Source organism: Primulina eburnea, chromosome 5, assembly GCF_022965805.1.
Source record: "Primulina eburnea isolate SZY01 chromosome 5, ASM2296580v1, whole genome shotgun sequence".
Classification (NCBI taxonomy): Eukaryota; Viridiplantae; Streptophyta; class Magnoliopsida; order Lamiales; family Gesneriaceae; genus Primulina; species Primulina eburnea.
Genome location: NC_133105.1, coordinates 11,104,456 through 11,116,591, shown reverse-complemented (window position 1 = coordinate 11,116,591; position 12,136 = coordinate 11,104,456). Strand labels below are relative to the sequence as shown.

At 33.0% G+C, this 12,136-nt stretch overlaps 1 long non-coding RNA gene across 1 annotated transcript; it reads right to left on the bottom strand.

Moving 5' to 3' along the window:
• Positions 1-7,862: 7,862 nt before the first annotated feature.
• Positions 7,863-10,478, bottom strand: LOC140832992 (uncharacterized). The gene is made up of 2 exons (XR_012118218.1): positions 8,381-10,478; positions 7,863-8,342 (listed from the first exon to the last, which is right to left on the bottom strand). It is a non-coding gene; the product is annotated as an uncharacterized lncRNA (long non-coding RNA).
• Positions 10,479-12,136: the final 1,658 nt, after the last annotated feature.

Genomic DNA, 12,136 nt, shown 5'->3' with positions numbered 1-12,136 from the left:
ATTTCGAAAAAATATTGTGTCAAATATGATATTTCAAGAAAATTTCCAAAAATGGAAAATTTTGAGATTTTGATATGGATGGAAAATAAGGTTTCTTGAATATTTTACATAATTGAATTTCAAGTTTCTATGTAAAGTTCTGAGTTCTACAATAATTTCTAAAAACGACAAATCTTAGGTGTTGAGCTGCCTGAACGCAGTGTTGGGGCGCCTACGGCTCGAATTTTTCATTTTCTGAATTGATGATCTGGCGGTCAAGCACCAGATGGGCAGTGCTTAGGAACCTTCCTGTGCAAACTCATCGTGGAGGGGTGCTGAGTGCTTGCATAAATCCCAAGGTTGTAAATGGCGGGAGGCGGTGGCGGGGCGGTCGGTGACCGCCTACCGCCTCGGCCGCCTAGGCGGTTGGATTTTTTTAATTAATTTTTTTTATAGATAATCATGCAACATTATCATTTTTATGTAAAATGTGCAATTAAATAATGTTTAAGAACAAAATATAATATCATCTAGATAATGTGCAATTAATAAAGATTCATCATTATATTAATGTTATTATGCTAACGAAGTAATATATTTTTTTTTACCAAAAAACTAAGTTTAAATTTTCGAAGTTCCAATCAATTATCCATCATTAGAACAAGTAGTAGACTAAACATAACTAATCTTCCAAATCATCTACATATGCACCATCTACTACATCTATGATCCACTCATCATCCGACTCAATCAACATTTTCTTCATTCTCCTCCTCCGATATTTCTAAATATTAATTAAATTCTCTAATGGGGATGTTCCTTGCACTCCTCCTTGTATGTAGCACTTCATCCACTCCGGAGGCCTCCATTACCATTCTCCAAGTAAAACCTTTAAATAGTCCTAATATCTAAACTTAGTTGACTTTGACTTGGTTTTTAAAATGGTTGACTAGGTTTTTAAAATTGTTGACTACTGCCTCGCCAGCTTGCTCGCCGCCTTGCCCGCCTCGACCGCCTGTTCGCCGCCTCGACCCGCCTACTCGCCGCCTGACCCCCCTCAACCTGCCTCAACCCGCCTCGACACCCGCCTCATGCATAGGCGGTGCGGTCGAGGGCCGCCTACCGGTGCCTAGGCGGTCGCCTCGACCGCCATTTAGAACACTGGTAAATCCATAGCAAAATAAACGCTACATGCCCATCATCAGTGCGTAGGCACTTGGTCCTTTACTATATGAACGTTGAGGTACATGTCTTGTGCAAATTTCTCCCAACCAGAATATGAACCTAGAGGCGCTCTAATACCAATTAAACGTCATGCCCCGTGACCGAAAAATCATAACATTGATGTCGTTCCAAAATTATATATTCAAAAACGACAAACCTCTGAAGTATATAATTTCCAAATCAGTTTGTTTATTTCAAAAAATTAATTATTGTCTTTACAACTTCAAAATAACATCGCGTATCATAATTTGATGCACTGGATATATTATTTCATGGCTAACTGATATTAGTCTCTTATATTTTATTCCTCTACGGATGATGCTGGAATCAAGTATATTCATAAAATATATTCTTGTCCTTCGTTCAAAAAATATCAGTACGTCAATCATACATATTTTGAAAATAACACTTTGGATTTATCAAATACTTGCTAGTAGCTTTCAATAGAATTTCACATGTTTAAAATCGAAAGCCCACTTACCTATTTTTCTTGAACTAAACGTGAACAAAGTTGTTGGGAATGTTTCTAGAGTGGACAAAATCCTTGGGCAATAATGTTGCTTAAAAATGATGCCAAATGGACGACACTTGGACATGGTCTTGATAAAAAATGTTGTTAAGGGACAAATATGTTAGAGTAGATGCTCTGCAAGCCAACGGTTGGCTAAAAAATTTATTGACTCAAGTGAAATAAACTATCTTTATTTTAATATAATTTAACCTTTTATGGTCTTGTTATACTTTATCTGTATACCCATGCAAACAACATAGATAAAGTCCTTGATTATGCTTTAATACAAATGAATCGTAATTCGATATTGAAACTCATTTGTAAACACTGCATATTCTAAATTCGTTCCTAGTCGATTCAGCCGCCTAAAACAGAGATAAATGTTGCTTGAGCTCGAGACTAGCATCTGTGATGTTGTGTACTGCGTTTCTTGGTAAGGGCATAGAGATGTCCAAACATGCAGATGGGTAGTCATATGATGATTATACCGAACAACCCTCCCTTGGACTTTCCAAGTGGTTATCATTCATCGAGAGGATAAGTCCGTGGTTATGATTGTACACCATTAGTCCTTACGACCCGGGACAACACTGAGGCTCTATATGCTAGGGTTGTGCTTTGACTCGTTTACCGGCTCCAGGAGAGTCATCAGGTGGCGAGGTTGGGTACATTTGCGACACATATAGGAGCCAGTGCATTGTAGTATGGGATTCACCGCTCACCTACGGGTGTTGATATTATATGTGATCTGATGTAATAATATTGCATGAAATCTCTGGCCAGAGTATGAGATGTACGTTGGAGAAGGAGTTCTCCAATAGTACACGCGATGCCACTATCATAGTTATGACATAGTTATCGAATTAATATGCAACCCTCGATGAACCAATGGTTGCAGATTCGATCGGGATATATGAGATGAAGGGACCGTACTGTACGTTAATCATAATCGACTGGTTCTAGCAGGCACTATCAGTGATACCTAGGGGATCATGGGGCGATGCTACTAGACGCTCTTACCATGATCCGATGGGTGCAATCAGAAATGAGTTCTGACATTCTTGATCAATGTGTTGATGAAAAGAATGTGGCTAACTAGGGTAAGCCCAAATAAAGGATTATGTCCTGAATCACAAAGAGTTGTGAACCCACGGCTAGCTGTATCTTTGAACCATTGAGGGTCACACAAGCACTGGATCGTTTGTTCCCGTTGAGAGAATAAATTCAAGGAGTTGAAAATTTATATTATGATATAGTAAATTCAAGGAGTTGAATTTATGATCATTAAATTTTGAGAAAATAAATTTAAGGAATTTATGAGTTATTAAATTCAAGAAGTTGAATTTATGAAATTTGGAGAGAATAAATTCAAGGAGTTGAATTTATAAAATTTATAATGATTTAATTTATTAAGCTCAAAAGTTGAATTTATTGAATATTAAATTTTGGAGGTGATAAATTCAAGGAGTTTAATTTATAATTTAAATATTAAATTCAAATGTTGAATTTATAATTTAAATATTAAATTCAAATGTTGAATTTATAAGGGATTTAAATTAAATGTAATGGGTATATGTATAATAGACTTGTAGTAGTACAAGACCAACATACATATTATTAAGGTTCTTAATTGAACTTTAAAATATTAATTAATTAATTAACTAGTTGGGCTAGAATAATTAATTGATTAAGCCCATTAAATTTTTAATTTATTAATGGCCCTAAACTTATATATATGTGTATTAAGCTTAAGGTTAATCATTATTCATTCACAATTTTAGAAAAACCCTAGCCTCCCTCTCCATGGTGATTTTCGAAAATCACTCCCTTCTCTCCCTCAATATTTCGGCCACTTCCTTTTGAAGGAAAACTTTGAGCCGTCTCTTGTTCTCAATCTCCAACGTAAAAACTTCTTCCATATTTTTTAGTGCAAATTGGAAGAGTAATAGATCATCCAGTCGTGGACCTAATTAGAAGGAAAGAAAGGAGTCTCTTGAAGAAAGTTTGTAGGGATTCATCAAGAGCTAGATTCGTAATTCCGGATCAGTTGATGTCACGTGATTTATTCACAAAATGTATAACTTTTAAACTCCCTATGAATGTTTATGATAAAATCATACGAGCGCCCAAAGCAAAACATATTTTAATTGTCAAAATAAAATAAAAATTTTAAAACTTTCGCTGCGTTTGGGCGTGTAGAAATCCGGATCCAACAAAATATTCAGCTCGAAATTGCCGAATCTATCATAGTGTGTAAGGTCCAAATTGCGATAACGTAATCCAACTGCATGCAAGTCTAGAAAAAATCGAAAATGCTTAATTAAATAATTTTAATTGCATTGATTAAATTTGGTCGGCATGCTTGCATGTTTAAGATATGGTTTTCTATATGCATAAAATAGTATTTCTAAAATTTATTCGAGACGCGATCGAGGAACGGAGACCGGGAACTGTAAAGGGAAAAATATTTTTATTAAATGATTATTTTTAGTTATTTAATATATGGTTTATTTAAAATGAAATTTTCTAAAATGGTTCATATTTTTAAATCGGTAATTGTTTTTTGACGAAAACAAAGACTTTTGGAGGTTCGATTAATATTTTCAAAAACTTCCATAAACGAAATAATTTTCCTACTATCTAATGAACCTATTATACCAAGATTATTGGGGATAAACTCCTACCCAAGTATTTTATTTAAAACTATGATCTCCCTAACCCTAAACAAGACACAAAACACGCACACACATCAAGAGACCTAGAGCAGCCGAACACCACACACGCACGGAAAGGAGCTTTTCCACATCGATTTTTGAAGAATAAAAATGCAACAAGGATCCCCCGCCTCTCCACCAACTCCCACCGCGTCAAGGATTGTTTTTCATGCGTAAAACATGCAAAGGCACGTCTTATTCTTTTTTCGCTCATCGTTCATACCATATTATGTGTATTTATACACGATTGCAAGGAAAATATGACACCCTTCATTTTATTTTCATTTTTATGGCATATACATGATAAAACTTGAGTTTTCATGCTTTTAAATTATAACGTTCAAAAGTCAACCCACGTAAACCGTATGCATAAAAATGATTTAAATTGCTTAATTGCTTCATTTAATTAATTTTAAATGCTTAAATGATACATAATATATGATTGAATGTCTAATTGCATGATTTCATGAAAACTGAGGATTTTATCCGAATATTCGTAACTTGATGGGGAAAGGAGACCGAGAACGATCAAGATAAAATATTTTTCCATAAAAATTTTGAGGCGTAATAATATGATTAAAATTTTATAAAAATGCTAGAGCCAAAATTATTTTAAGAGACTATCTCGATTTTATAATGTTATATTTAAAATTATTTTTTATAAAGCGCATATGAGTATGAATCTTTTCTGAGTTAAACCAGATGAATAATTTTAATTTAACTCATTGTTTATATCATTCTTGATTGTAATTTGTATGGACCCAGGCATGAAATATTAGTGCCAAGGACAATCATTTGCTATGGAGGAGAATTTAAGATTTGATGAAAGTGACCTTCAAAGAAAAAGGAAATTATCATTTTAGTCATGTAAGTTGGTTTGTTTTGGATTTTAGTTTTATAAATGTCAAAGTTTGATTTTCATAAAATATTTTGGTTTTTTTTTTTAAATTTTTTTTGCTCGAAACTACTACATCAATAGAAAATTATTTATTTGGCATTGATGTTCTCCTACAAGAGGCATGTGAACAAAACAAAGATCAAAATAAAAAAAAAATTCTAAAATTTTTGGATGAAAACCAAATTTGGACAAGTTAAAAGACTAAGAAAAAAACAGAAGAACTTGAAGGACTAAAATTAAATTTTTCCCCAAAAAAGCCCATTATAAGCAGTAGTTAAACCAAATTTGGACTAGTTAAAAGGCTAGTTGATACGTTATATAGAACTAGCCTTTCTGCCATGTTGCGTGCATGTCTAATTGATTTTTATATAGAACTAGCCTTTCTGCCATGTTGCGTGCATGTCTAATTGATTTTTTTTTATAAGTATTTTAATTGAAAATTGAAAATTTTATAATAAAAATAATTTTTTTAGATTTGTTTTACATAAATTTAATTTTCCATGAAAAAAAGAAGAAATAAGGGGCCAAAAAAGATGGGTATTTTGGGGATTCTAAAAATTATACCACTAAATTACAAATTACAAAAGAAACAAATATACACAATCAGAAACACAATTTTCGATAAAATATTTAGAGAAAATGTGTGAAAATATTATTACATATGCGTTTGCACTTTGCACCGCAAAGTCCCATATATTTATATAATAATGGGATTCATATAATCATTGATAAATTTTAAAGTACATCGTATTAATAAAATAATTTAATTTGGGTTTTCTACTCTCATAATTAGCTTGCAAATTGATTACGATTAATTATTAACAGCAGAGAACATTATTTATTTACTTGAATATATAGGACAAAAACGTCGTAAAACTGATAATAATAATAATAATAATAATAATAATAATAATAATAATAATAATAAATAGTACTATTATATAGTTTGTCCACTATCACAGTCACAATACTTTATATCAATGTTCTAAAAAATCCGTTTAAGCTTGAAACTCGTAAAAAACGTCCCGCTTCGGAGAAAAGCAGAAAAAAGCGGTCAAACTATAGTTTGACCGAATTAAGCGTAATTAAGACGTTTAATTAAGTAAGTTTAAGCACAAATAATGGCATCTATTTAATTTTAATTTTTTTTTTTATTTTGAATGTATGTCTTTTTATTTTAAAATAATAAATTAGATTTATAATTTAGATGTTTGTGAACCTACTCTTGAGGATTTTAAGATTTTTAATATTTAGAGTTGAAAATGTGTAAACATTGAAATTAATATCTTTTTTATTTTTTCCAAGAAGAAAAATTCGTGAAGTTTTTTATCTTTATATTAAAAATCTACATGATTTAAGTTGTTTTTTTATATTTGAATTATGCTGAAATTTTAAGATTAAATTTTTATGATTAAAAAATATAGAATTTGCAATTTTAATCGAATTATAGCTTATAAATTTCATTTTGATTACAATTTACAGGTGAAATATTGCGATGAAGAATAAAAAAATATTTGATTTCTTTATGATAGGCTCGTAATAGTTAATATTTTATTTTCATATTTCCCGTTATTTTAACCTCCGATATGTTTAATTGACACATTTTTGTGTAATTTTATTGTAGGAGGAACTTTTATGGTCTTGGAGCAAATTTGAGTAAAAAAGGTGATGTTCATCACATTTGAAGTTTCCAAGATAGAATTTGAAAGAGAATGGCCAAACCAGAAGAAGTCCTGGAATAAGGCGTGGCCACGCCTAATGACGATACTTCAGCTGCCAAAAAATTGCAAGAAGGGAAAATCTAAATAAAATATTATTTATTATTTTATATTTTATGATTAGGGTTAATTAAGAGGTTAGTGGGCTTTTTAGTAAAAAGAATTTAGACCCAAATGAGCAACTATTCACGTAACAAAGGAAGGAGGCGGCAAGAAGGAATTAATTTTCCAATCACAAAAACACAACCATTCCATCCACACGTGAAGGAAGAAAGAAGGCGCAAAACTCCAAATTTTCCTCCAACAAAATGGTTTGCTCCTTTATGCTTTCTTATTTATTTTTCATGAATATTGTAGATCAAACTATGCTAGGCTAATTTTCTTAGACTGATTCAAGGGATAGTCTACTGTTTAATTTTATCACTGTGAGGTTTTTGCACTTTAATTTATTATTCTTGTTTGTCCAAATATTCGTTGATTTATGATTTAATTATATGAATGTTATAGGTCAATTAATCTGACAATTTAATTTGATGTATGCTTTTATAATGCTAACCATGAATTCAGTGATCCGTAATTGTCATGAATGATTGGTACGTGAGTAGCAATAGGTTATATGTGTTGTGCTATCATAACATGTGTAGTCTAAATAAATCGACGGAACTAGATCTTCCAATTGCAGCTATCTCGATTGTTAGATTTTAGGATTAACTGTTTCACGAAACTAAAATTGTAATGGCCCGTAAATTCATGTTCGTAAATTTGCGGAAAAATTAAAAATTTTCTTTTTAAATAATTAAAATGTCTTAATCATAAGATGAACTGATAAATAAAGTTTAATATTCAAAATAACAGCGGAAGAATTCAATGTTTGCAATGTATCAATTTAAAATAATTAATCAACAGATAAAAACTGAGTTCGGAAAATAACAAATGCTAAATATGAGGTCATCGGGTTCCACTACTGCCGACCCAAGCTAGCTCACTGGTCCCCGCCCTCGGCCCCGACATCATCAGTACCTACAACAATCAAGTCTAGTGAGTCTAAAGACTCAGCATGCATATATCGTAAATAACAAGTAAATACATAATAAAATCGCCTGCATGTGAAAATATCATGTCATGAAGTTTAACGTAAAATATCATTCCATGAGTAATTATAATACGTGCATAACTGAACTGAAAATATCATAAGTGATAATGTTTGCTCCTTGGAGCCCTGTAATGAAATAGCTTGTAATAATTTTCTGGTGAGATTATGGTCTACACAAGTGGCCCCTGAACTGAACTGAACTGACCTGTAACTGGCGACCGGATGAAGTAATAATCACATGACCGGTAACTGGCGACCGGGTGGTACCAAACTGAACTGACCGGTAACTGGCGACCGGGTGGTACAATAATCTCATGATAGTAAAGTGACCACAAGCAATATCGCATAAATCTCAAAATGAATATTTTGCACGTAATATAATTAAATAACATAATTAAATATTCTGTAATAATTTTTCTGATTGAGTTGGATCGCTCCCAGGCTCGCTGCGACTTAAATCTAACATGAAAAATATGCAAATGATTTAACTTGACCAAACTTTGTAATTGAATCCAAAAACTGAGACAATTACGCCTAACGACTTCGTATTTAATCGTGACTCCGTACCAACCCGAACCGACACCGAACCATCATTTAGTCATGATTAAAATACGCCTAAAGTGATGAAATAATGCTCCTAAATTTACAGTACTCGAAATTTAGTGAATGGAGTCCAAAAACATGAAACGTTCTTTCGAGAGTCATTTTGACACCTTGCACCGTAAATTCTCGTACGACCTCTAAAATGATCCGAATCACGAACGGCCAAAAACATGACCTTCCTAACTTGATGAGGTACTGTCCAGTCCAAGACTAGGCTAAAAGCTAGCCAAGAACTCAAACCACCTCAAAAACCGAGACCCATAGCTGCTGTCAAAATACAGAAATTACAGCAGCAGAAATTACAGCAGCGGTTGTGTTGCTTATTTGGGGTGAAACTCTGAAAGTAATGACTCTTGGCTTGAACCCTCGACCCTAGACTCTTACCAACATCCTAAGGTATGGCTTGGACCATGGCTAAGGGCTAAAAGCCAGCCACAAACCGAGCCAACACATAGGACCATGCCACATGCTAGCCAAGAATGCATATTCTGTGCAGTGGTGTGTATATTGAATTGTTTTGCTGTCAATCTTCGTTCCAGTGGCTATATAATTAACCTTGGCTCGATCTTGACATTATGAAGTGTGGTATGAACCATGGTTATGAGCTACAAGCCAACCACAATCCATACAACACCCAAAAACCGAAACCATACTCACACAAATCAGAAACTAAAAGAGATCAAGTGATGCTTGTGTTGCTGTTTTAAAAATATCTGATGGAACCATGAACCAGGCTTTGAAAGGATACCTTGGTCACGTCCTAGACATAATAAGGAGATGTTCTAACCATGGCTATGGCCCCTGGGGCAGCCAAGATCAGATTCATCCCATTTGACAGCAAGCTGAAAATTTGAAACTCAATATGACACTAAGGGGAGTGTTGCTGCCATTCGAGTTGCTGGGGGAAAAAGAGGCTTTAACCAATGGTCAAATCCCTTCTTAATACACCCTATATCAATCCTAAATGTAGCCTGGAAAGCATGGACGTGAGCCAACCCCTGAAATCACTAAAACCATGCACAACCATGAAGCACAAGGTGGAACAAAATCTGTGCAGAATTTTCTTATAAAAATTGCTGTCAAATTCGGTTTTGCTGCTATAATCATGAACATGTGATGTTTAAAAATACTTATAGGACTTGATTGAAGAGCAAAGAATGATATAAACATGCCTGGAAATTGTTTAATGAAGAACACAAACTAAACGACGGCACGGCACGGCGGAGTCGGATTGTATTTTCTTTCTTATATTTCTGCTGATGGTTCATGATTCTTCTGCTGATTTTTACACGTTTCTGCTGGTGTTTTTCTTTGTCATTTTCGAATGATAGGGTAGGGGAGATGTTAAGGAATGAAGGGGAAAGATACAAGGGAAAATAAATGAGTCAAATGCAATGTATTTAGATGGGAGGTGCAAGTCATTTTGTTTTTTTCCTCCTTTCTTGCTGCACGTGATTTTGTTTTCCTTTTTCTCCTTATTTTATTTTATTTATTTATGTTTTTCATGCTTTACACGTTGGATTGATAGGGAAATGAGTTGAGAAGAGATGAAGTGTAATATGGTATTTGAATTACTACTAACTTGTGAATTAAAATGGGGAAATGAAAATACCATAAAGTATCATTAGATATGATTTAAGTGGAGAGTTATTAACCTTTTGAATTTGTTCAATATATGCCCAAAAGTTACTACTCATTTGTATGGTCTATTATTATTTAAACCTTGCATTTTAAATTCTTAAGGCTTTAACAACTAATATATATATATATATATATATATATATATATATATATATATATATATATATTAGTGAACTATTAATTTAATTTAGGATAATCATTTTACATGGCATGGCTAATAAATTACTAACATGCTAGTTTGAAATTTTCTTAAATAAAATAGGCCTAGATTAATTTTTCCCAATTGACTACACCTTTTAATTTAGGATTTAATTAACTATTGAACATAAGATAATTAATTAATAACTTAAGTCTAATTAATTAAACAAAATCCTAAAACATTCTTTATCATTAAAATAAATTATTTCTTGGCTTAAATTAAATTTAGGTATATTTTCTTATTATTAATCTTATCTCCAATCTCCAAACTCCGGTCCGGCCTCGCGTAATTAACTGAAAAGGTCACACTTAAACTACTGCGTAAAATAAATAAATTTAAAGAAAAGAATTTAACTACTCATGTAATAAAAATCATTTTAATTTAATTACTAGAAATTATGCATGGCTTATACGCAGTCCAATTTACGGAACGTTACAAAAATTCTGACTTTAATTAATATGGAACGCTATCGTGCCCAATTGATTATTGGTAAGTTTTGACTGGATGCTGGGTTCGGTCAATTAATTTAGGAAAACACAAGAATTTTAGCGGCTATCCCTATTATTCTAAAGTTAATTGCTTGGAACAACTTGAATAAATGATTGTTAACCGATGAACAATGAGATAATTAAATAGTAGAATCCCCTTGAATCAGTATTTTCTCATAATAAATTCTTCACTTTATTCTCTTTGATTAATTTTCAATTCTAGATTCAATATTCTTTCTTGCTGGGTAATTTTAATTTAGATTATTTTATTTAGTAATTATCAAAACAAATCCCCCCTTAGTATTTTTATTATCAAATGAAATAAATATACTGTTCCCTGTGGATTCGACCCTACTCACCATTACACTCGTTTTTATTTAAAAAGGTAGGAATTAATTTGGTGGTCAACGACAGCACACATAATTTTGGCGCCGTTGCCGGAGAACAGTGCAAGGTTAATTTCTTTGGATTTTTTTTATTTTTTATGCCCCGTTCTTCTCGTACAGGTGAACTCCAATACAATCCGGAAATCGAGAAGACAGCTAAGAGATTGAGAAAAGAAGCAAGATTAAGACGTGAAAAGCAACCATCATCATCATCATCTCCTTATTTGGACGCATCATTGGACTCCAACGATACAGAAAGCGAATCGGACATTGATCTTGAGGTTGAAAGAAGTGAAATTGACGAAGAAAAAATGGCAGGACAAGCTCAAAGAATACTAAGGGAGTTAGCTAATCCTAATGTTATTCAACAACCATTATGCATTCAATTCCCTACTACTGATGCTACTTTTGAATTAAAATCTGGCTTGATTCATTTATTGCCTACTTTTCGTGGTCTTGCAGGTGAAGATCCCCATAAACATCTGAAAGAGTTTCATTTGTTTGCACAACCATGAAACCGCAAGGGATCACAGAGGAACAAATTTCACTGCGAGCTTTTCCATTCTCTCTAGCCGACAAGGCTAAGGATTGGCTCTACTATTTACCTTCTGGATCCATAACAACTTGGGACAATATGAAACAAAAGTTTTTGGAGAAGTTCTTCCCCGCTTCAAGAGCAGCA